The sequence below is a fragment of the Hyperoodon ampullatus genome, assembly GCF_949752795.1.
Source record: "Hyperoodon ampullatus genome assembly, chromosome: 10".
Taxonomy (NCBI): Eukaryota; Metazoa; Chordata; class Mammalia; order Artiodactyla; family Ziphiidae; genus Hyperoodon; species Hyperoodon ampullatus.
This window is the reverse complement of record NC_136923.1, coordinates 26,960,494-26,983,206: the sequence shown is the minus strand read 5'-3', so window position 1 is coordinate 26,983,206 and position 22,713 is coordinate 26,960,494. Positions and strand designations below refer to the sequence as shown.

The following is a 22,713-nucleotide window of genomic DNA, read 5'->3' as shown; positions in this document are numbered from 1 at the left end:
TGGCAATTTGTTATGGCAGCCCTAGGAAACTAAAACACAGGTTGTGAAAGCAACTGGTTCTCCTGCCCTCCTTCGTTTGGCTTGTGGCCAGCTGTCAATCATCTGGGAAGACAGAGGAATGTTAGGTCAGATCCCAAAAGCCATATAGCACACAGGAGTCATTTCAGTGTCCATTTCTGTGAATGTGCTTTGTGGTTTTTATCTTCTAGTGCCATTTTGTTTAAACAAATGATGAAATTAGTTTATACTTCAGAGTCAGCTCCCAGTGGATATATGGAAGAGAGGCAGACCCAGTGTTAAATGAGTGGCAAAGCAAAGTGAAGGCTTAGGCAGAATCCTCTCTGGTGATCCATAGCATCACAGATTTTTAGTGGTTGTGCATAAGAGGAATGAATAGATAGACAAAGGAAGGAGGGAAGGAAGAAAGGAAAGAAGGAAGGGAGGGAGGGAGGGAGGGAGGAAGTGGGGGGGAAGGAGGAAAAAAGACAGATAAAGTAGACCATGATATGACCAGTGGAGACCTTTGAATGCCCCCTTTCAATCAATGCCATGTAGGGCATTAAGCCCTTTATATTTAATTCACAAACGGCTGAAAATGCTCAGAACGTGCTTGGTGTCCACTACGATGACACAAGCTGGCCATGCCTCCAATCTCACCGCCCTCACTGTTTCAAGTCAAATATTGAAATGCAGTGAACAATATCCCAAGCAGAGAGCTAGGAATCTGATTCTTTTTGATCAGTAAAGCACTAAAAACAAAACCCCCCAAAAAAGGCAATAACGCATACAGGTATAATCACAGTACACACGTATATTGACTGCATTGGACTTTTTCTCATCTGACTTCTGATATATGTGAATTACCGTTGGGCCAGAAGCTCATACTTGGTCATTGGCAGCTGTATTTTAACTGCAGGCTTGAATGTTTTGGGGGAAAAAAAAAGAAAGAGCAGATGTTGAGATGCCTGTTTTGGGGATGTGTAGTGTATCACTGCCTGTCCTTAAACATGCTGAAGGAGACAGAGTAAGTCATGGAAAATCATGGAAAATGGAGCAAAACTCTTAAGAAATCTCTGCTTATGGTAACTGCTGGACCGTAGTATAACGCCTGCCTTTGGCTTTCGGCTTTTCAGCACACACATGGCCTTGGCTTTTGCCACTCCCTCTTCTGGATTTTCCTCCCCTCATCAAGGCCCATTGCAAAATCTACCTCTCGTCTTCCTACCCTGGATTGAACTTCGAGGGAACAGATCACAGATCTTATTAAATTGGAATAATTGATATTTATTGTAGGATAAAACCACTGGGGACCAGTAATTGAGTGAGAATGTAAACCAGTGTTTATAAGAATTGGGGGACTTCCCTGGTGGCGCAGTGGTTAAGAATCCACCTGCCAATGCAGGGGACATGGGTTTGATCCCTGGTCTGGGAAGATCCCCCATGCCGCGGAACAACTAAGCCCGTGCGCCACAACTATTGAGCCTGCGCTCTAGAGCCCGTGAGCCACAACTACCGAAGCCTGTGAGCCTAGAGCCCATGCTCCGCAACAAGAGAAGGCACTGCAGTGAGGAGCCCGCGCACCACAACGAAGAGTAGCCCCCGCTCCAGCAACTAGAGAAAGCCTGCGTGCAGCAACAAAGACCCAACACAGCCAAAAATAAATAAACATAATAAATAAATTTATTTTAAAAAAATAAGAATTGGACCAACCAAGAACTGCAGAGTCCCAAATGAGCATTTTTCTATTTCAGCATTTCCTTGAACTCCTGATGAATAACCTTCTGCTTTTAGGATGACTTGCTCTTTTGATAGCCTCTGATGTGCTTGTTTTCTCAGTGCATTTAAATTGGGTCATGGGGCAGGAGCCAGCAGTGCTCTAAAGCTTCCCCCAAGATCATGGGTCTGCGATGTGTGTTTAATGTTTTCCCTGTAACAGAGATAAATGTCATCAGTAATTCTGATTGGCAGGCCCAATGTTTAAGGCTTTTGGAATTATCTGAGTCGCAGCATCGCAGGAATCGTTCTGCATTCAAATATTTGCAAGGCATAATTAAATGGATTAATGATGTGGGGTTCTAGAAACAATATGGTGGTGTTAAATTTTCCAGCAGCTTTCTACTAGTTTCATCATTCCTTTTCCCCCCCTTCTCTATCTTTTCCATTTATGATTTTTGCTTTCAGCCCTCAAAACCTCTATGAGCTTCTGATATCTCAGACTTTGCACTGAATTTCTCACTTGGCCCCTCTTGTTACTGCCTCTCAGTATCCAGAGGCCCCCTTGTGCTTCTTAGATTAAATTCTCCACTCTTGTCATTGTTCTCCTCGCTTTGCTTAATTAGATAACATCTGGTACAGCTTTGAAGATGTGAGGTGCTGTCCCAGTGCTAAGTGGGATGGTTCTAATTATTATCTTGAAGCCTCGCATCACCGCATTCTCCTTCTTCCCTCTCATTTTTTTCTCTCTCTTAGTCATCTGGGTATGAATAATGAACACAATGTTTCCTTAAATGGAAGAATGGAAATATAGTTGAGTTCTTTTTCCCAGGTTGCCTGTTAGCAGAAATTGAGGCATATCCATGTGCTTTTGGCCTGGGAAAACGAAAAGGGACGATTGAGACACTAGAATGTGTATTGTGAATGATCACAGTCTTAGAGATTTTTTATTATTTATTTATTTTTTCTTCTTCTTTTTTGCGGTATGCGGGCCTCTCACTGTTGCGGCCTCTCCCGCCGCGGAGCACAGGCTCCGGACGCACAGGCCCAGCGGCCATGGCTCATGGGCCTGGCCTCTCCGCGGCATGTGGGATCCTCCCGGACCGGGGCACGAACCCATGTCCCCTGCATCAGCAGGAGGACTCTCAACCACTGCACCACTAGGGAAGCCCGAGATTTTTTAAATGACTTCTGTTTTTATTACCAAACCAACAAAAAATTGTTGTAGAGAATTTGGATAATTCAGCAAAGCACACAGATGAGAAGACATATGACATGTGTTTTCATCTTCCAAATTTTGTGTATATAATATATACTATAGTCATATTAATCTATTTTCACACACAAAATAGGGTCAACCTGAACATAATGTTTTCTAACTTAAACTTAATGCACTGTGAACATTTAAATTACATTTTCTTCTCATCATCATGACCACAGGCCCCCCTCTTATACAGATGGACCACAACTTATTTAACCAGTTCCCACAGGTGAACAATTAGTTGGTTTCCAATCAACAACTAGTCCAGCAATTAATTGGACTAAAATAAACAGTGCTGCCATCAGCATCCTTTATACATAGCCAGAATAGTTTTTTAAAAATAATTATTTCTTCAACAAAAATTTCTGAAATTAGATTTGCTGTTCAAAGGATATAAAAGTTTAGTAAGCATTGGCTATTTAGAAAGACACCCAGAAAATGGTACTAACTCAAGCTGCCCATCTTGGATGGGTTAGAAAAGGACATCCCATGTCAGAGTGTCTCTTTCCTGGTCTTTCCTTAGCTTAGACATCTAACACTGGATTGGTCTTCTTTCTGGATGAACATGCTTTGGAAATATCACTTGGATTCTTAGAATGGTTCTAAAGAATGGGCCAGGGCTCCTCATGACTCATCAGCAACGTCCTGTATCCCTAGGACATCAGTTGTATCAGAGACAAATTCATGTTTAAAGAACCGCCCACTGCAAACAGTTACGCTGGTTTTATGCCAAATCAGAAGAGAAATTGTAAAGAAGGAAGAAGGAATATTAATGCTTAGTGACGACCTACAGTGCTGACATTGTTTTCTCTTGACAATCTTATAAGATAGTGAAGTTTTGCCTTCATTTTGTAATTGAACTAGTTTCAAATCCATCTCTACCTGATGCCAAAGACCATGGTCTTTACTCCCCTCTATAACTCAGTTTTGTAGTTTAACTACTCAGAGCAGAGTTCCAAAAGCCATGAAGAGTCTGCCTCTCACTTAGCTCTATTTATGTTCTGTCAATTTTTTCTTTCTCTTTAAATATCAATTTGGTACACATTTGGCTTTCCAAGTGTTAGAAAGCAACGTTTCTCTTGTTTTACTTGTAGGTCATGTTTTCACTAGAATCCTTGATGTATTATTCTTTTTTCTCTTTGCCTAAAAATGTAATATAAATTCATGAAGGCTTTGAAGTGTTATATATGCGATGTCATTTAACCTGCCTTGCAACGTCTGTTTATCAAAGCAAGAGCTACTTGTTGGAGGATGTTAACGTCCTGAGTCAAAGGAAAAATAAACTGTGGGCTTTAGAGTGATCTTTCTACATATGTATTGACTGAATGCTTAAGGAGAATTCTGACATCTCTAGCCGCAGATGGTTTAGGAACCAAACAGTGAACTAGACAAGCTTGTACCCATAAACTGAGGACTCTAGCAAAGACGAGGACAATATAGCATAGGGGTTATCAGCACAGATTGAAAGCTTTGGAACTGATCTTACCTCTAAGTCTCATTTTCCTTTTCCGTATAATGGGGATAGTAAGGTTTACTTGGAGAATCATCCTAATGGTTAAATGAGTTCATGTGCTTTCAAGTGCTTAGTAGGGTGAGATCAAACCTGAGTTTGATCTCAGTGGATGATCATGGAGGAAAAGATATTTTAAGAAACAGAAAAAAAATCATACACTAAGTGAATCTGTACTGGAAAAGCATTAAAGGGAAGTAAAAACTGCCTCTCCTAATGTAGACATCAAGGATATAACATCCCTTTTTCTTTATTATAGAAAAAAAGTACTGTGAAGAACCCAGAGTTACTTCATAAACTTAATTTATTTAATTACAGGAGAAATTCTTAACTTCTTTTGGAACCTTGTTCCCTCCTCCCCCCACCCAATTTGAGAATCTGATGAAGCTTTGGATTCTCCATAGAAACGTGCACATTCACATCATATTTTGCAACTTCGGGGGCACCAGTCTATTCCAGGTTAAAATTACCCTCAAACACAGAGGTTGTAGACACATTTTCATTTATCTGAATAGGGTCAGAAGGGAGAGGGCTCTAGCTGGGAATACCCAACGTCAAAGCCAGAGATTCTAATCATTGCTGTATGCTGGATACATTCTGTGCCCTTGAGCACTCATAATGTAGAAAAGAAGACAAATAGGGAAATGAATGAGCACAGTGCAATGCGGCAAGAGTGACAATATGCACATATACTGAAAGGAATGATTTCATGACGCAGATTGAGGAGGGAGGGCTGCAAACAATATGATTTCACAAGTGCAGCAGCAGTGGTCCCAGGGTCTTTCAGAATCTTCGGAGATTTTGTGAACCATGTGGCATATATTTCATCAAAATCAAAGTCCCAGATCACAGGAAACTCAAAGAATCACCCAAAGAATCACTCCCACTAAGTCCATCCTCCTTCTCTATATGAGAGAGATGGAACAGGGGATATGGAAGAATGGAAACTTATCAGGAGACATACCTTCATCTTTGATTGATAAGTTTTATCTCACCTATATTATTCTATAATGTCTGGAATACCCACACCTTGAAATTCCTGAATTCTTGATTCGAAATATCTGGAGGAAGGAACAGACACACCGCTTCACCTTGCACACACAGCCTTGTTTATGGAGGACTCTAGCTGTGTCCCAGGCCTGGAGGCCTGCTTGCTCAGCAAAGGGCTCTAACATGGACAAACAAGAAAAGGAAGGTACTAAGGAAATGCCCTGGCCATTCAGTGATGCTCAGGTGAGCATGGGAGCAAAATGAGAGCAATTCTCTACTTTCAAGTGCATTGCTAACTCCATTTGCATTAGCCCATCACTACTAAGTATTTTCCTTTAGACACACCCAAATTCAAATCATAACCCTACCACCTGCCAGCCTCGGACAAGCGACCTAACCTCTCTGAATACTGAGTTAACATGTACTGAATGCCACCTGTATCTGTGGTCCTGTCCTAAGTGTTTTACATATGTGGACTCGGCCCACCCTCAAAACAACTCTATGAAGAAGGAATTATTATTATTACCATTGAATATTGCTCAGGATCACACAGCAAGTGGGCAGAGCTGGAAATGGAGCCCAAGCTATTCAGCCCCAAGGCTGGAACCCTCACTCCCAAGGCCATGGTGCCTCCAAGTGCCACAGGTCAATTTCAGCATTTGTGATAAAGGGATGATGCTGACTGACCATTCTTCAGAGTAGTGGTTGGGTTAAACAAGACTGGTTTTGTCAGTCATTGAATACTAGGGTCCCTGACCATAAAGGGAATCCTTCTGGGAGAATCCATAGGCATGGGAGAAATCAGTTTGGCCACAGAAAGTCACACACCACTGACCACAGCAAGCCAACCCACTGTCTATATCAACAATGCTTTTTATCTGTTCTCTTTTTTTCATCTCGCCACCTTCTGTTCTCTTCTGCACTACTCCCAAGTGACTGTTCAAATGCATGAAACTGATAGCATTTCATGTCCTTGTGGTCTTCATTCCTGGCTACTGTGATCCTTCTTAGTGAACAAATGATTTGGCTTTTCTGAAACTGTCTGGGTTGATATGTTTCGTTTCAATTGCAGTATGTTCTTTCAAAGGTGAATGATCAGAAACCATTGTCGGAAAGTCAAGAATGCACTCAGAGTCCAAGAGCCAATACAGTTTTGTTTGTTGATTTAATTACTGTGTAGATGTGCTTAGGTTGTTTGGATTGCTGTTCTTGTTGAAGAGAATTGAAGGCACATAGCTAACTCTTCAATAAACATTTTTGAGCCCTAGTTTTGTGTATAATGCAGGGCTAGCACTAAGCAAAGAGAAAGGGACTTCCAGAGAGCTCAGACCTGGACCTAGTCTTTCGAGTGGGGCACGGGGTAGGGGGTACATAACAGGCTGGAGAGATAAATAAGACAAAGAGAGCTACTGTCCATTAGAAGGGTAAAGGAGGGCTTCCCTGGGGCGCAGTGGTTGAGAGTCCGCCTGCTGATGCAGGGAACACGGGTTCGTGCCCCGGTCTGGGAAGATCCCACATGCCGCAGAGCAGCTGGGCCTGTGAGCCATGGCCGCTGAGCCTGCGCGGCCGGAGCCTGTGCTCCGCAACGGGAGAGGCCACAACAGTGAGAGGCCCGTGTACCGCAAAAAAAAAAAAAAAGAAGAAAAAAAAAAGAAGGGTAAAGGAATAGGCTGTGGTGCTTTACAGAGGAGCGAGATTGCGTCCACCTGGAATGATCACGGAAGGCTTCCTGAAGGTGGTGGCAACTGAATAGAACTTTGAAGGACATAGAGAATCTAAACTAGGATATGGTAAACCAGAAAGGGTGAAGGACATTCCAGCTATGCAGAATGTATCTGGAGAGTAGCATATGATAAAGAGACTTTTTGCAGGAGGTTAATTTTTATAAAGAAAAAAGACCTCATTTGCTGAGGTAATAAATAGGGAATGAATCAAATTAACATCTCTGACTTCATTTCTTACCATCCTCCCCTGGTCCACAATTCCTCCAATACAATGCTGCCTCAGGGCCTTTGCACTTGCCGTTCCCTCTGATCTGAACACTTCTCCCAGATCTTTGCAGTCACTGACTATGACAAAATACATGTTCATTTCAAAGCACTTTACATACAGTCTTGTTTAATATTCTATGCCTGGCACAGGGAATCTCACATCTAGTGTGTTCCTATTCCCTGCCCACCCATGTATCTATATCACTTCAAAATACTAGTTTTTATGCAAGCCTAGAAAATTGAAATTCTTGATTTCTCCTTCTGTGAAAATGGAGGTGAAAATGCTTACTTCCCTTTAAGCAGTGGTTCTCAGCCTGAAACACATTAGAATCACCCGTGGACCTTTTGAAACCACAGATGCCCAGGTCTTACACCAGACCAGTTAAGCCTGAACCTCTGCAGCTGAGACCCAGGCAGTATCAGTATCTTGACAAAACTCTCCACATGGTTTTGGTGGACAGCCCTCACTGAGAACCTCTGCTTTAGACAGAGAAGTCAAGGGCAGTGGCCTTTGCTGATGATACTTCTCTTCCCTGCTCTCTCTGGCAGGGTGGGGTCAGTAGCAGGATCCAAAGCAAAGAGACACAATCCGGAAGGCAGAAGCAATACACATTTCCTTCCTTCCACCGAGGATAAAAGTGTGTCTGCTGTGTGCCAGGCACTGTCCAAAAGGGATGAAGAGGGCTTCCCTGGTGGCACAGTGGTTGGGAGTCCGCCTGCCGATGCAGGGGACACGGGTTCGTGCCCTGGTCCGGGAGGATCCCACGTGCCGCAGGGCGGCTGGGTCCGTGAGCCACGGCCGCTGGGCCTGCGCGTCCGGAGCCTGTGCTCCGCAGCGGGAGGGGCCACAGCAGTGAGAGGCCCGCGTACCGAAAAACAAAAACAAGCAAAACAAAACAAACAAAAAAAAGGGATGAAGAGTGTAGGGAACCAGAGAGAAGGCAATGAACCCTTTGGGTCCCCGGAAGTGCCCCCATCTCTTGGAGACAAGACTGCTGACTGCAGGGTTTGATCATGACCCAAGAACAATGTCCCAGTTAGGAGGCCAAAGGAGACTTCCCTCAGATCTTCACTGAATGAAAGGCGTTATTTCCCAGAGCGCAGTAACATGTTCTAGAATCTCCGTCCCTTTATGAATCAGTCATTGCCTTAGTCCATGAGGCTTGACATGCTTGTTCTTGTTCTTGCTTCTGTCTCTGACCTCATTTCCTGGTGCTCCTCCCTCCCTCAGTACCCTCCAGCCGCACTCCCCTCCACCAGGACTTGAGATAAAATCCACCTCCACAGAGGCCTTGAGATACCACCAAGAGCGATTCCCTTCTCGGGACCATGATGTCTGCTCTTACCTGGGCTCTTTAAGCCTCTGCTTCCATATAGTTGCCTGATTTGCTCTTCCTAGTCTCTGCTCAAATATCACCTCCTCAGAGAGGCCCTTCCTGGCCTCTTTATCTAAATAGTACCCAAATTCCTCTCCATCTCTTTGCCCTGCTTCATTTGCCTTATAGCTTTTATTGTGGTATATTTACTGTTTGGCGGTTCATTTTCCATTTTCCCTGATAGAGTGTAAGCCCAAAGAGCTGGGACTTGTTCACTGCTGTATCCCAGCTCCTAGCACAGTGCCCAGTACAGAGTGAATGCTCAAAAAATATTTGTCAAATGAAGGAATTCAATAAGGTTTTATTCTCATTGTATTCATATGTATATTTATTTTCTATTAAAGGCAAGTGATACTAGACTTTTAATTCAAGGTAAATGGTCTACTTTTTAAATGAGTTAGTGTGTCAGGAAAAGAGGAATCAATTTAAAGAAAGATACTAAGTAAGCGGAAGCATAAGTGATCCACAGATGTGATACGACTCATAAGAGTGATGCGAACGACTGGCATTTGGGAAACACTGGTCTAGAAGCAGATCAGGAAACAAAGAAAGAAGCACAAGCCTAGAAGTAAGGGGAATATCATCTGGTCATCCAAATCAGGATGCTGAATGATAAACTTTGCCTACCTACAACTGCAGTCTCTTGCAGTGTTGAGGTACAATTCATCTGGCATTTACTGAACCTCAGCTATGAGCTCAGTGTGATGGAGGGTAAGTGAGATATAGAATCCAATCCCATTTTCAGAGGTGAACCTCGGAGATAGCCATGGGCACTTGACAGTAGAAATCAAAATGTGATCAATGCTATACGAAAGGTCCAAAGAAACCACAGAAGGGTAGCATTTGTTTCTCTGGAGGTAATCAGGAAACCCTTCTCTGAAGAGGAGAATTTTGCATGGGGCCTTGAAGAATGGGTAAGATTTCAATAGGCAGAAATGGAGGCCAAGGCATTCTGGACAGAGGGAACACCAGGCAAAATAGCAGCAAATAATATAGGGAAATGAGCTCACAGGGCACAGTGAAAAAAATATCTATGGAGGGCTGCTTGGAGAGGCCTGACCAGGCGGGGCTTGGGTCAGTGGTGCTGGCCGGGGTTTGCTGTTGAGGCCGGGTCTCCGCCACCGGGCCTGGGAAGATGATGTTGGGTGGTTACCCGGTGAGTGAGTTACTTCTCTGCAGCCAGGCGGCTTTGCTGATGGCGAATCTCCTTCTGCTGCATTGTGTCTCTCGGAGCCACTGGCACAACACTACCGCCGAGCCCGAGCCCACATCCGCTGGCGCCACCCACCCGGAGGGCGCCACCTGCTCTGCAAGCTGGGACTGTGGCGACCCCAATCTCCAGTCATCCTTTGCTCTTACCTACCCAATGAATGTATAGAGCGTGAAGACCCAGCGGACCATGTTGGAAATGCAACGGCATCCCAGGAACTTGGTTATGGCTGTCTCAAGTTCGGTGGTTCGATGTGGAACACACCTCCGTCCAGTGCCGCGCCCTGGACGGAATCGAATGTGCCAGTCCTAGGACCTTCCTTCGAGAGAATAAGCCTTGTATAAAGTGTACTGGACAGCACTTCCTAAGCACGCGGCTCTCCTCCTCCTTCCTGGGGTGTTTTGGAGTAGATCGTTTCCGTCTGGGACACGCTGGCACAGCAGTAGGGAAGCTCTTGACACTTGGAGGACTTGGGATTTGGTGGTTTGTTGACCTTATTTTGCTCATTACTGGAGGGCTGACGCCAAGTGACAGCAGCAGTGAGTGCGCTGTTTACTAAAAAGAGCTGCTGCCGTGGCCCAGAGAGGCAGGTCTCTTGAATTCATCTCTACAGGCTCTCTAACAAGAACTCTTCCTTGTTATCAGACCCAGCCATTACCTTCCTCTTTGGAGAGAATGGCTTTGGCGAGGGAGGTTTCTTTGGACTGTGGATTTTCAACCCAAACTTTACCTTGCAGACTAGAAATGACAAGCAAACAGTATTGTGGTTATCAAGTTTGTACCTTTCCTCATGTACAAAAAATACAAAGGATAGTGATTAACTTATAAGCTGCAGAAGGGTTTCCATACTCCTTATTTCTGTGCGCTGCTGTATAATCAATCCTTTGGAGCAAGTGGACCCAACAGGATAAGTAAAGTGAATATTTTTAACCTTGTGCCTTTTGTGACCCTGAGTCCTCATGCGGTGGAGATAGGAAGCTGAACCAATGAAAATCTTCAGGAGAAGTAGGAACGGCGATGGATTTTAATACACACTGAAATTCTGACTTTCTGAATTTAAATTGCAGAATAAATGTTGCCAACCTGGAATGCTCATTTGGGTGTTTTCAGTAGGTAGAGTGAAACTCAAAATTATATTTGTTGTGCTTAAAGCTAAGCATTTGAACTGAGGCTGTTAATAAACCCTATTGTTTCATCATTATTATGTCTGAGAGGGAATATATCCAGTACAGTAATTTCCTCTTTCCAATTATGTTTTTTTTTTTTTTTTTTGCGGTACACGGGCCTCTCACTGTTGTGGCCTTTCCCGTTGCGGAGCAACAGGCTCCGGATGCGCAGGCTCAGCGTCCATGGCTCACGGGCCCAGCCGCTCCGCGGCATGTGGGATCCTCCCGGACCGGGGCACAAACCCGTGTCCCCTGCATTGGCAGGCGGACTCTCAACCACTGCACCACCAGGGAAGCCCTCCAATTATGTTTTGGATAGCTAAACATGTCTGAGTTCAGCTCTCCTCTTGGCAGACTTTTCCTATCAAAAAACTAGTATTTACCAGTTTAGAGAGCCCATGCTGTAGACTGGTAAAAAAGAAAAAAAGATTTCATACAAGTAACTATAAATCTGTTCTTCATGATTAGGTAAGAAAATATGAGGGGCCTCGTGCCCTTGGAAAGAAAAGCAGACTCTTCCTTAAAGGATATTACTACTTAGTGCCGGGTAGAGTTAGGATGTGATTCGGGGGGCAAAGAGAAACTGAACACATTCTGTCAAAATAAGCATGGTGGGCTTCCCTGGTGGCACAGTGGTTGAGAGTCTGCCTGCAGATGCAGGGGACATGGGTTCATGCCCCGGTCTGGGAAGATCCCACATGCCTCAGAGCGGCTGGGCCCGTGAGCCATGGCCGCTGAGCCTGCACGTCCGGAGCCTGTGCTCTGCAGTGAGAGGCCTGTGTACTGCAAAAAAAAAATAAATAAATAAGCATGGTACCAGAATCTCTCAGTGTGGGCTACAGCAGTCAGTCATAGGGAAAGAGACAGCCAAGGTTTTGAGTTCCCAAATCACAGGGAATAAAAGAAAATGTTCTGAATTATAAGTGGTTTTTAAAACTTAGTTCCCATCCCTTGCAACCTGAGTTGAAAAGAACTGTGAAATATAAGGTAAAAACAGGGTTTGGAAGGTAAATCAAACTAAGAGCCTGCTATCTGGGCAACTTATAAATTCTAGAAACAATCAAGGTAGAACTGCTCAAAGTTTAGTCTCCTAATAATTGACATAAAGACCAAGAATCCCAATTAAAATAACTCTGAATATGCTCTGTCATTATGAAGCAGTTTTCCTAAGAGTTTCAGCTTTATTATCCCTGATTAATATGATCACTGTTCTTATGGTTTTAAATGGTGGCAATTATGTAAAAGTTAAAACAGGTTTTTCTATTTTGTCCTGAAAGTTCTGTACCACATTGACCTTAACCTTCTTTATAACAATAATAATTGATAGATTCTTACTTATAATCTCTACACTCTAAGGCAGTATATTTTAAATTGTTGTGGGTCATGAAGAAACTGGACCTTCTCCCCAGAAAAATGCACAGAAACATAAAATTTGCATAGAACTTAAGAGGGTTCAAGGATGCCCCTTTTTAAAAAGAAAAAGAAAAAAAACTTCTAAGAAAAATCTGGGAAAAAAACTAAAATTGAAATCTTACCCCAAATAAGATACTACTTTAAAACCACAAATCCTGCTTCATCTCACAAGTTAAAAAAAAAAAAAAATCTCCTTAAGGATATTCACAAACCCCATCAAAAGCTATTTTCTTTTAAAAATAAAAAATAAACTGTGGCAGCTTTCAGACTCAAAATCATTAATTGTTAATGTTTCCAGGAGGAAGAGCTTGGGTAAAGAGGTAAAAGTCTGTAAGTTATTAAATTTTCTATTTTATAGAAGAAGCCCTTCTCACAGAAAAGGTGATGGGGATCAAAGTTGTTTCCACTGCTAGGCAACAGCCTGAGAATCTTTATATTCCTCTGTGATTACCCGCATTTGTCAGTTTCAGTGTGGCTTCTAGGTGATGCCCGTCCTCTGTATTCACAAACCCTATCCAAATGTGATACAACCTGAAAAACTATTTGAATAAAGGAATATTTTTTTTAAATGTGAAACAAATATCTATGGACTTCAATGGAAAACCCATGTAGCACTTGCAATCTGCCTGCTTTCATGTCTCTTTGTATAACTGATGGCAGATGCACCATCCAAAAGACATTTCAGGTGATTGTGTCCATGTCCTCACAGAGAAGAGCTTCAGGAAGACATCTCTACTTCCAAATAACCAACCTCAAATCCACTCTTTATTTCTGAAAAGAAAATACCTGGGAAACCCCATCCTGTCATTTCCATTGTAATTGCACGGGCAGTGATCAACCTAGATTTGCATTAAAGGGACGCCTGTCCTTGATAAAAACTCCAGAGAATGGGGGCATTAATTGCCAGAGCCCTGAGAAGCTCTGTGGACCAGGAGCTGCTCTTCATCAGTGCCAAGAATCCAGATAAATCTACCCTTGGAACTATCCGGAGTGCACCCCAAGCAAAAGGCTCTTAATGAAGTCCTGCATCTCAAGAGGAAAAGAATCCTTGAAAAGAGATGTCTTCTGGTAGCCAAATGCATAAGCCTTCCTGCTCCCTCTCCCCAGCAACCCCCTGATGGGTAATTAATGTCTTTTGCATGGCTTTATCCTGCTACTTTGCAATACCACGCCCCCCATGTGTCAAGCCCATGACCTTGGTGATCATTTTTAAAAGTTAGTATGATTTAATGTGGCACTTTATCTTCCCATTGTGCTTCAGAGTTAGCATCCTATGTAATTTTATCAGAGACCTTTGTCTTGAGTTACAGCATGGAACAGAAGATTCTAGGGAGGACGTTATATTAAATAATGCATAGAGAAATGGACCGTTCTTCCTAGTGGTTCAGGAGCTCATGCTGGTTCCTAGCTCTTCCCACATGCTAATACCTCATTTTGAGAAAACTTCCACTTCGAAGAATATTACAGGAGAGAAATCTCTCTTTTTCCCTCTGTCTCTGTCTCTCTCTGTGTGTGTGTCTGTTTCCCTCTCATTTAAAAAGCAACCCATGGGGCTTCCCTGGTGGCGCAGTGGTTGAGAGTCCGCCTGCCAATCCAGAGGACACGAATTCGTGCCCCGGTCCGGGAGGATCCCACATGCCGCGGAGAGGCTGGGCCCGTGGGCCGTGGCCGCTGGGCCTGCTCGTCCAGAGCCTGTGCTCCGCAACGGGAGAGGCCACAATAGTGAGAGGCCCGCGTACCGCAAAAAAAAATAAATAAATAAATAAATAAATAAATAAAATAAAAAGCAACCCATGAATTGAACCTCTCTCTTAATCTCCCTTTGTCATTAACATCTCATTTTAAACCAAAGTACCCTTCACAGAATGTTAATGGCTGTTACACAACCTTAATTTGGAGTCAAATAAACTTTACGGAAAACTGAGTTAAACCAAGCTAAGTAGGTCTATTTACCGAGGTCATAGAATGAAGCCTTTAATAGGTGGCTCTACACTATTAATCTTCAAGAAGGCTGTGTAATTTGCAGCATTTCCCAGAATGAGTGTTTCCATGGAACCCTTTTTTGATGGAGTATCTGGAGAGAAACGGGTTCATCAGCTAAGTGTTAAACTAGCAAGAAGAGGCCTATGTCGGCAACAGATGCTCAGATTTCCCCCTGAAACTCCAATTCCCTGCACAGCTACGATTGTTGCCTGAAAAACCACTAGGTAGGCCAAGTCGTGGGAGTTGTGTTGAACTGGGAAGAGAGGTGGGAATATTCCCTGCAGTTTCCAATCTAGCTTCCCTCCAGTCTTCTCATCTGTGTAATGGGGTAATAAATATGTACCTTGAAGAATTGCTAATAGACTTGTCGAGATGTCTAATTTGGAATAATGTCAGTAAAAACACTCAGCTAAGTAGCAGATGCAAAGGATGCATTCAGTAAATAGTCGCTGGTATGTCAAGGTCCTCTAGGGGCTGCTTCTCAAATTTTACTATCTATGCAATCTCACAGGAGCTTGTTACAATGCAGATCCTGATTTGGGTCTGGGATGGGGACTGAGATTCTCTGAACTTATTCTCCTAGTTTGAGGAGTGTACTTGGAGAAGCAAGCATCTCAGAGATACAAAAGGAAGTGAACAGTCTCAACTTTTAAAGAGTTATAATATATAGAGAGAACCTAGACATGCAGTCAGCTAGCTAAATGGCAAGCAGAGTGCTGGTACAAACAGTCCACTTTGGAGGGCGGTGTTACTCTTGCTCACTCAGGATTGATGGGGGAGTTTTCCCTTTGAACTGACTTTGAATGATGAGTAGACTTTGAGCAGACCCAGCGTCCCGGGTTCTGGCTGTGCCAGAAAGGCAGCACACTCCCAGAAGTGGGAAAGCATATGGGAAACTTAGGAGATACTCAGGGAGCGTAGAGCAAAAGACACAGTTTGGAGGAGGAGGTAGGTATAAAGTGGACCACTGACCTGGATGTCTGAGTCTCAGGTATCAATAAAATACAATCTAGGAGAGTTTTAAGCAAATGTATGAGTTTCCCAGGGCTGCCGTAACAAAGTACCACAAACTGCATGGCTTAAAACAACAGAAATTTATTATCTCATAGTTCTGAAGTCTAGAAGTGTGAGACCAAAGTGTCAACAGGGCCAGGCTCCCTCTGAAACCTGCAGGGGAACCATTCCTGGCCTCTTCCTGGCTCCTGGAGGTTTGCTGGCAATCCTTGGCATTCCCTGGCTTAGTCGTCACATGGCGTTCTCCCTGTGTCTCTGTCTTCACGTGGCCATCTTCTTGTAAGGGTACGAATCATATTGGATCAGGGGCCCATCCTACTCCAGCATGGCATCATTTTAATTAATTACATCTGCAGTGACCCTATTTCCAAATCAGGTCACAGTCTGAGGTACTGGGAATTAAGGATTCAGCATATCTTTTATGGAGGACTCAATTCAATGCATAACAGCAAATATGTATGCACCCATTGGGCCCCAGAAGTCTCCTCTGCCCTATAGGATAAACTTCAGAAATGACTTTTTCCCACTGGGAAAAAATGAAGGATCAGAGTGCTGAAGACCTCTGCCTTCTCTATCTACACCCCTTCCCAAGTATGAAAGATCGTCAGGACATCCTAGTGGTCACTGAACTAAGCTGGAAGTTCAGGACACTGAGGCTGGGGAAATCAGGGTAGCATTAGAATTCCCACTGAAGCCTTCTTTCCTCTTTTCTGCCGACTTCTATAGGAATGTTATGTCGTTCCCAAGGAGCTCCTGGGAGTGTGAGCCCCAGAAGCACCATCCTTAATGTGTTCACACAGCAGAGTTCAATAAAATAATGGCGTACAAAGTCTTTCTTCCTAAACTCTGTAAGAAGCAATGGCCTTCCATTTTTTCCCTTTGCTCTTGTCCGATAGAAGACTAATGTAAACACTGTCCACAATGCGAATTTCGTAGGTAGGTGAAAGGCGGCCCTGGGCTACTTATTTTATCAAATTTAATTGTCCTCTTGGAAAAATGGGAACTTTTTAAAAAAAGAAGTGGCTTTCTCTCTTTCAATTATATATTCTCTGGCTAGATAGATGAATTCATTGTCACCTAGGTACACAACATCCAAATAACACTGCCTCTTAATGTCTTCAAGGTAGCAGCATGAAAGGAGCATTTCACGCAAAACCCCTGCCAGTATGACCGGGAACAGTAATAAGTTTTTCAAGCCCGTTCTGTCAGACCAATTGTCCATCCCAGATTTATCCAGAGCATCCTTTCTCTGTTAAAATGAAGAAGAACATTGGCCATATTACGTGGGCAGAAGAAAGGAAGATGTGGAAATAAAAGGATGTGAAAGGAATATCTGTTTTCAAGGCAGCTGAGAACGAGTTGCAGGCTTGGTGTAGCCGCTGTCCCCATTTGAAGAAAATAAGCCCACGTGGCTACTTGGAGGTGGTAGTTAATTTTAAACCATATTTAAAGACTACTGAGAAACACATTGGCCCCAATTCAGACCACGGTCAGTTGTCTCTTGGTCCCACTGACTAGAATGATGCAAACACCAGGCCCCAGACATATTAGGCACAGACCAGCAAGGTTTGACACCCTTATGTTCTCAGTCCTGTCCTAAGCAATTTAGTACATTGGCCAAGAAGGCATAAACCTTGGAAACTATAATATGGCATGCTAAGAGAAAATAAACGATCTTCTGCAGGCCAGGCTTAATTTTGCAAACTCCATTTCCTGGAGATAATTGGCCACTGGACACTTACAGGAGGATTAGTCAGCTGGAGGTTTCACCTCCTCCCCTGAAATCTTCCCCAGTCCTTCCAGCCTGAATTAATCTTCCCTCCTTTGTGCTCTTTTAGCACTTGGTCTGTACCTCAGTGTAGCTCTTATCACAGTCTCTGTTGGCATTACCACTATTTCTGTGTGTCTTATCTCCCCTACTAGACTCTAGGCTGTCTAAGGGCCAAGACTCAGTCCTAGTCATTTTTGTATTTCTAGCATCTAGGACAGGGCAAGTATGCCCTCATTAGATATTTATTGAAAAACTGAAGGATGGAGGGGAAAGAAGGATTTTGTGGTTTTCTCCATCATTATCAAATGTCACTTTGTCCTATCACACATGATTTCAATCAAATACTTTGGAGGAGAGTTCTGGAACTCTTAAGAGATTCTGAAACTTAAAAGGAATAAGAGACTTTCAAGGGAGTTTACGGATGGGTTTTTTGGGAGATTAAATGAGTTAACAAGCAAATGCATACAGAAAACTTGCTAAAAGTAGCCCTACTTCTTTTGGATGGTCTGGGAATGGGCAGGGATGGAGGCAGACTTTGTATCCCTCAGAGTTTGGGAGGTTGCAAGTAACAGAAATTGCCTTTGAGTAACAAGTGAAGTGATTTCTTGGAAGGATTTAGGGAAGTTCACATAATGAAAGGGAATGCTGAGGAACTGGGCTGCAAAAAATACAGGAAACGAGGCAGCTCAGGACGTATATATGATTGAAATTAAGGAATGGCTTCATTTCATAGTCAAATCTGTGCATTGCTATAGGAATGATTCAGCTCAGCCCCTCATCCCATTCTTACACAATGCCACTCAAGGTCCAAAATCCAAAAACATAATCTAGTTGTCTAAGCTGGGCCACACACCCACCCCTCTTGGCTCAGGAATGTTCCTTTTGTAGAACAGATGCCATCCCCCAAGAGATGTGATTCTCCAAAAGAAACCAAGGTGCTATTAATAAGAGAAAGGAGAATGAGTGCTTGGTAATCAAAGCACAGCTAATGTCCACTACCGTATACCTTGGAAATTATACAAGTCAGAAAACTATTTAAAGGAATGAAACTCCCTTATAGCTAATGGGAAAGATGAGACACTAGCAAATTTTTATTTATTAAGTAGATTAGACTTGAAATTCAAGTGCGGTACATTTGGACAAGTGCTTTCAAATAGTTTATTCATCATTCGTGTTGCCCACATATTTCAGGAGTTTTTTACCTGTTAAATTGCTTAGAAACCCATCTTTTTTATAGAAAGATAAAAGGACCAATCTTGGAAGAAGTCATCAAATAAAGACTAAATCAGAAATTCGAGTTGGTGGAAACATTAAGGTAACTGAATGTCTGCCAACACTTTTCTACTTTCTCATGTCGATATGGGACCAAGTTACAGATAGGCGGAAAGATGAACAAACTGAGCTTATTTAGTGAAATAGAACTCTAGGAATTGCATTATTGTCCATTTCCAGTTTCTTTAATAACACATGAAAATTACGTTTTTTCAACAGATACTCATTGTGCATCTCCTACTAATGCTCTAATAGTAAAAGCTAATAGTCTAAGCCTTTTAAGTGCTTCTGTGTATCAGACACTCTACTAAGATCTTTATATGCATTTCTCATTTAATATTTATAAGAACTCAATGAGAGGAGGTACTCTCAGTATTAGGAAAATAGGAGTCAGAGAAATTATGTAACTTGCCCAAGGTTGTTAAATCATATGATTTTACATAAACATATGAGTATGTTTAACTTACATGTTAAACATATGAGTATGTTTATGTAAAATCATATGATCCAACAATTCCACTCCTCGGTGTATACCTAAGGGAAGTGAAAGCATACATCCAAACAAAAATCTGTATAAGAATGTTCCTAGCAGCATTATTTTTAACAGTCCAAAAGTGGAAACAACCCAGATGTCCATCAGCTAATGAATGGATAAGCAAGATGTGGTATATCCATACAACAGAATATTATTCAGCAATATAAAAGGAATGTTCAACAACATGGATGAACTTTGAAAACATTATGCTAAGTTGGACTTCCGTGGCAGTGCAGTGATCAAGACTCCATGCTTCCACTGCAGGGGGCACAGGTTCGATCCCTGGTCGGGAAAGTAAGATGCTGCATGCAGTGTGGCACAGCCAAAAAAAAAAAAATTATGCTAAGTGAAAAACCCAGTCACAGGGCTTCCCTGGTGGCGCAGTGGTTGAGAGTCCGCCTGCCGATGCAAGGGACACGGGCTCGTGCCCCGGTCTGGGAAGATCCCACATGTCATGGAGCGGCTGGGTCCGTGAGCCATGGCCGCTGAGCCTGCACGTCTGGAGCCTGTGCTCCGCAACAGGAGAGGCCACAGCGGTGAGAGGCCCGCATACCACACACAAAAAAAAAAAAAAACCCAGTCACAAAATGCTACATATTGTATGATGCTATTTATATGAAATATCTAGAATATGCAAATTTATGGAAACAAAGTATATTAGTAGTTTCCAGGGGTAAGGAATGGGAGAATGGAGTATGACTGCTAAATGGATAGGAGACTTCTTTGGGGGTGATGAAAATGTTCTGAAATTAGACAGTGGTGTAGGTTGCTCTGTGACTGTACTAAACTCTATAAATATACAAAAAAACACTGAATTGCACACTTTAAAAGGATGAATTTTGTGGTATTATATTGTGGTTAATTATATTTCGATAAAGCTGTTGCTTAACCCTAAAAACCATGGTCAGTCATTATCCCCCTGTGATGGTAAGTTTGTGGAGTGACTTGTAGTTCCCCAGACTTGCTATTTTCATACATTTCTATACCTATCCAGTCACTTTACCATTCGTCTACAAACTTCTTCTCACCTTCCTTTCCCTGTTCTAACCCCTTTTCTGCCATGTAAATTTTCTGTTTCTCTTTCGTGAGTTGGCTTAGATTTCATCTCTACTAGGAAATCTCCCTGAATCCCTAGTTCAACCTTGAGCTGCATTTATCTGAAGGTTCCAGGGAACGTTATATACGTCTTCTTTCCAGCAAAGATCATGTTCCATGGTAATTATCTGTTTATGTATCTGTGTCCCCACTAGTGTATAAGCTCCTTGAGACATTGTCTTTGTGTTTTGAGGTATGGTACGATGTCTGGCACATCATGGGTACTTAGAAATGTTTACTGAATGAATAAATGAATGAATGCTTAAAGATAGAAAATTTAATGTTTCCGCGTTGAAGGATTCTATGATATCAGGATATTGTCTGATCTCAGAAAGTGTCTTGGACTTAAACCTTAAATACTTTTGTGTGATGAATTCACATTACCTGTAGAAATAAATGCTACAGTAAATAAATATTTGCCTTCTAAATGTGAGAAGCTAACTCAGTCCTTACATGTCCCAGGATAAGCTGAGCTCCCTAGGATGAACAAGTAATTTTTTCTACTTCATGGAATACTCTTGTACAATTAACCAGCTATGTTGCAGGATCCTAAAACATTTCACTGGAGAATTTAGCCTTGGTTGTCAATAAGCCCAAGATATTTTAAGCTTTGAACCTTGAGTCTCTTGTGGTGGGAAATAGAGCCTCTGGTGAAAAAATTTTATCCAGATTACTGTCCTTCCAAAACAATATCTCGATGCTCTGCTACTTAAGCACATTGTGGGTTGAAACATCTGAACAAAGTTATCACATAGACCACATAGACAAATGGATTAAGAATATACAATGAATTTTGATCAATAAGACTTTTGGACTCAAATCCCAATATATAAGCAGCTGGTGGCATATGAGAGATGAGAAGTCACCATCCATGAACAAAACAGACCCTCAAAAAATTGCCTTCATGGAGTTTACATTATAGAAGTGGAAGAAATGTAAGGGGAAATAATTTCAAGCAGAGAGAATAATTAAGGTAAAGGTGATAAGATGTTTGGTAAACTGAAGGAGACCAGGGTGACTGGGACATAATGAACATTAGAAAACAGTGTGATCATTAATATTATTCCCCATGGCAGACAGACTTATTGGTCACAATTCTTTATCCACTTCCCCAAACTAGTTTTTGCAAAGCCACCTTTTGTCACCATGGTCACATAGAGACAGATTATATTTCCCTACCCATTGATGTTGAGTTTGGCAGGTGACTTGCTTTGGCCAATGGAAGGTGGGCAGAATGGTATGTCATTTTCCAGATGAGACCTTAACAGGCATAGCGTGTTGCTGCTTACCTTCCTGTGCCTCTGCCATCAGCAAGAAAAGGCCTCCAGGTGGATGTGCCCCCCTCCATCCTTAGCACCAGAATTAACATGAATACACCAAGCAGAGCTACTCCAGCCAACCTAGGGACACAAAGGCAGGAGGTTGTTATAAGCCTCTGAGTTTGGGCATGATTTATTATGCAGACTTATCATGGCAATAGTTTACCCATACAATCTTCAATACTAATCTTACACACTATTAGTATACCTTTCTTTCTATTTTTCACTTTTTTAAACATTATTTATTGTTTATATAATCTACAGTTCCCAAAACATTTCTGAAAATTGCAGGTCATTTGTAAGCCATAAATAAAACAAACATGAGCCTAACTATTTTACTGGAAAGAATAAACCTCACCTGACCAGACTCCTAATTTATTCTAGCTATTGTTTAGTAGAAGGAAACAAAGGCCTATTCTCTTTTCCCCATTTCTGTTTCCACCTCTACACCAGGACATCTATTCTTCAGTTCCATAGTTTGAAGGTTTTCCATTACTTAAAAAAATACACAACTCTGTAGCTTGTAGTGTATATTTTGGCATCTTTGTATGTTAGTACTAGTCACTCAATAGATGGGTGATTCCTCAACAAAGTAAAATCCACCAAATGAAGTGTGAAGTTATTTTTATAAATATATGCTGTTTATGGCTCATTTTTACAATTTACAGTTCCTAGGTGAAATTTTCCAAAAAGGGGTCAAGCTTTCATAACTTTGTATTCCAAACTTGAACCTAACAGGAGTACAAAGAGAAAATTAAGCTCATCAGCTGTGATGAGAACTATCATAGGACTTCCTTGTCTTGAATCTAAATATTAAAATTTTTCTCAAAATGTATCAGTCACTCAGCAAGAAGTTCTTAGGTGTAGGTCCACAAAACACGTCAAGCCATACAGAGGCAAGGGGTTCGGGATGGGCAAATGGGTGAAGGCATTCAAAAGGTGCAAACTTCCAACTATAAGATGAATAAGTCCTGGGGATATAATGAACAGCGTGGTGACCATAGTTAACAATACCTTATTCTGTATTTGAAAGTTGCTAAGATCATAAAAGCTTTCATCACAAGAAAAAAAATTGTGACTATATGTGATCATGG

The 22,713-nt window shown here is 42.2% G+C and overlaps 1 protein-coding gene and 1 pseudogene across 3 annotated transcripts in view; both read left to right on the top strand.

The window, feature by feature from the left end:
• Window positions 1-22,713, top strand: part of SYNPR (synaptoporin) — a gene marked incomplete at both ends in the record, with an annotated part of 284,962 nt that overhangs the window by 205,931 nt on the left and 56,318 nt on the right. The gene's annotated exons all lie outside the window — the stretch shown is intronic.
• LOC307059530 (TM2 domain-containing protein 2-like) lies at window positions 9,977-10,610 on the top strand (annotated as a pseudogene). The gene has a single exon. The product of its transcript is annotated as a TM2 domain-containing protein 2-like (transcript).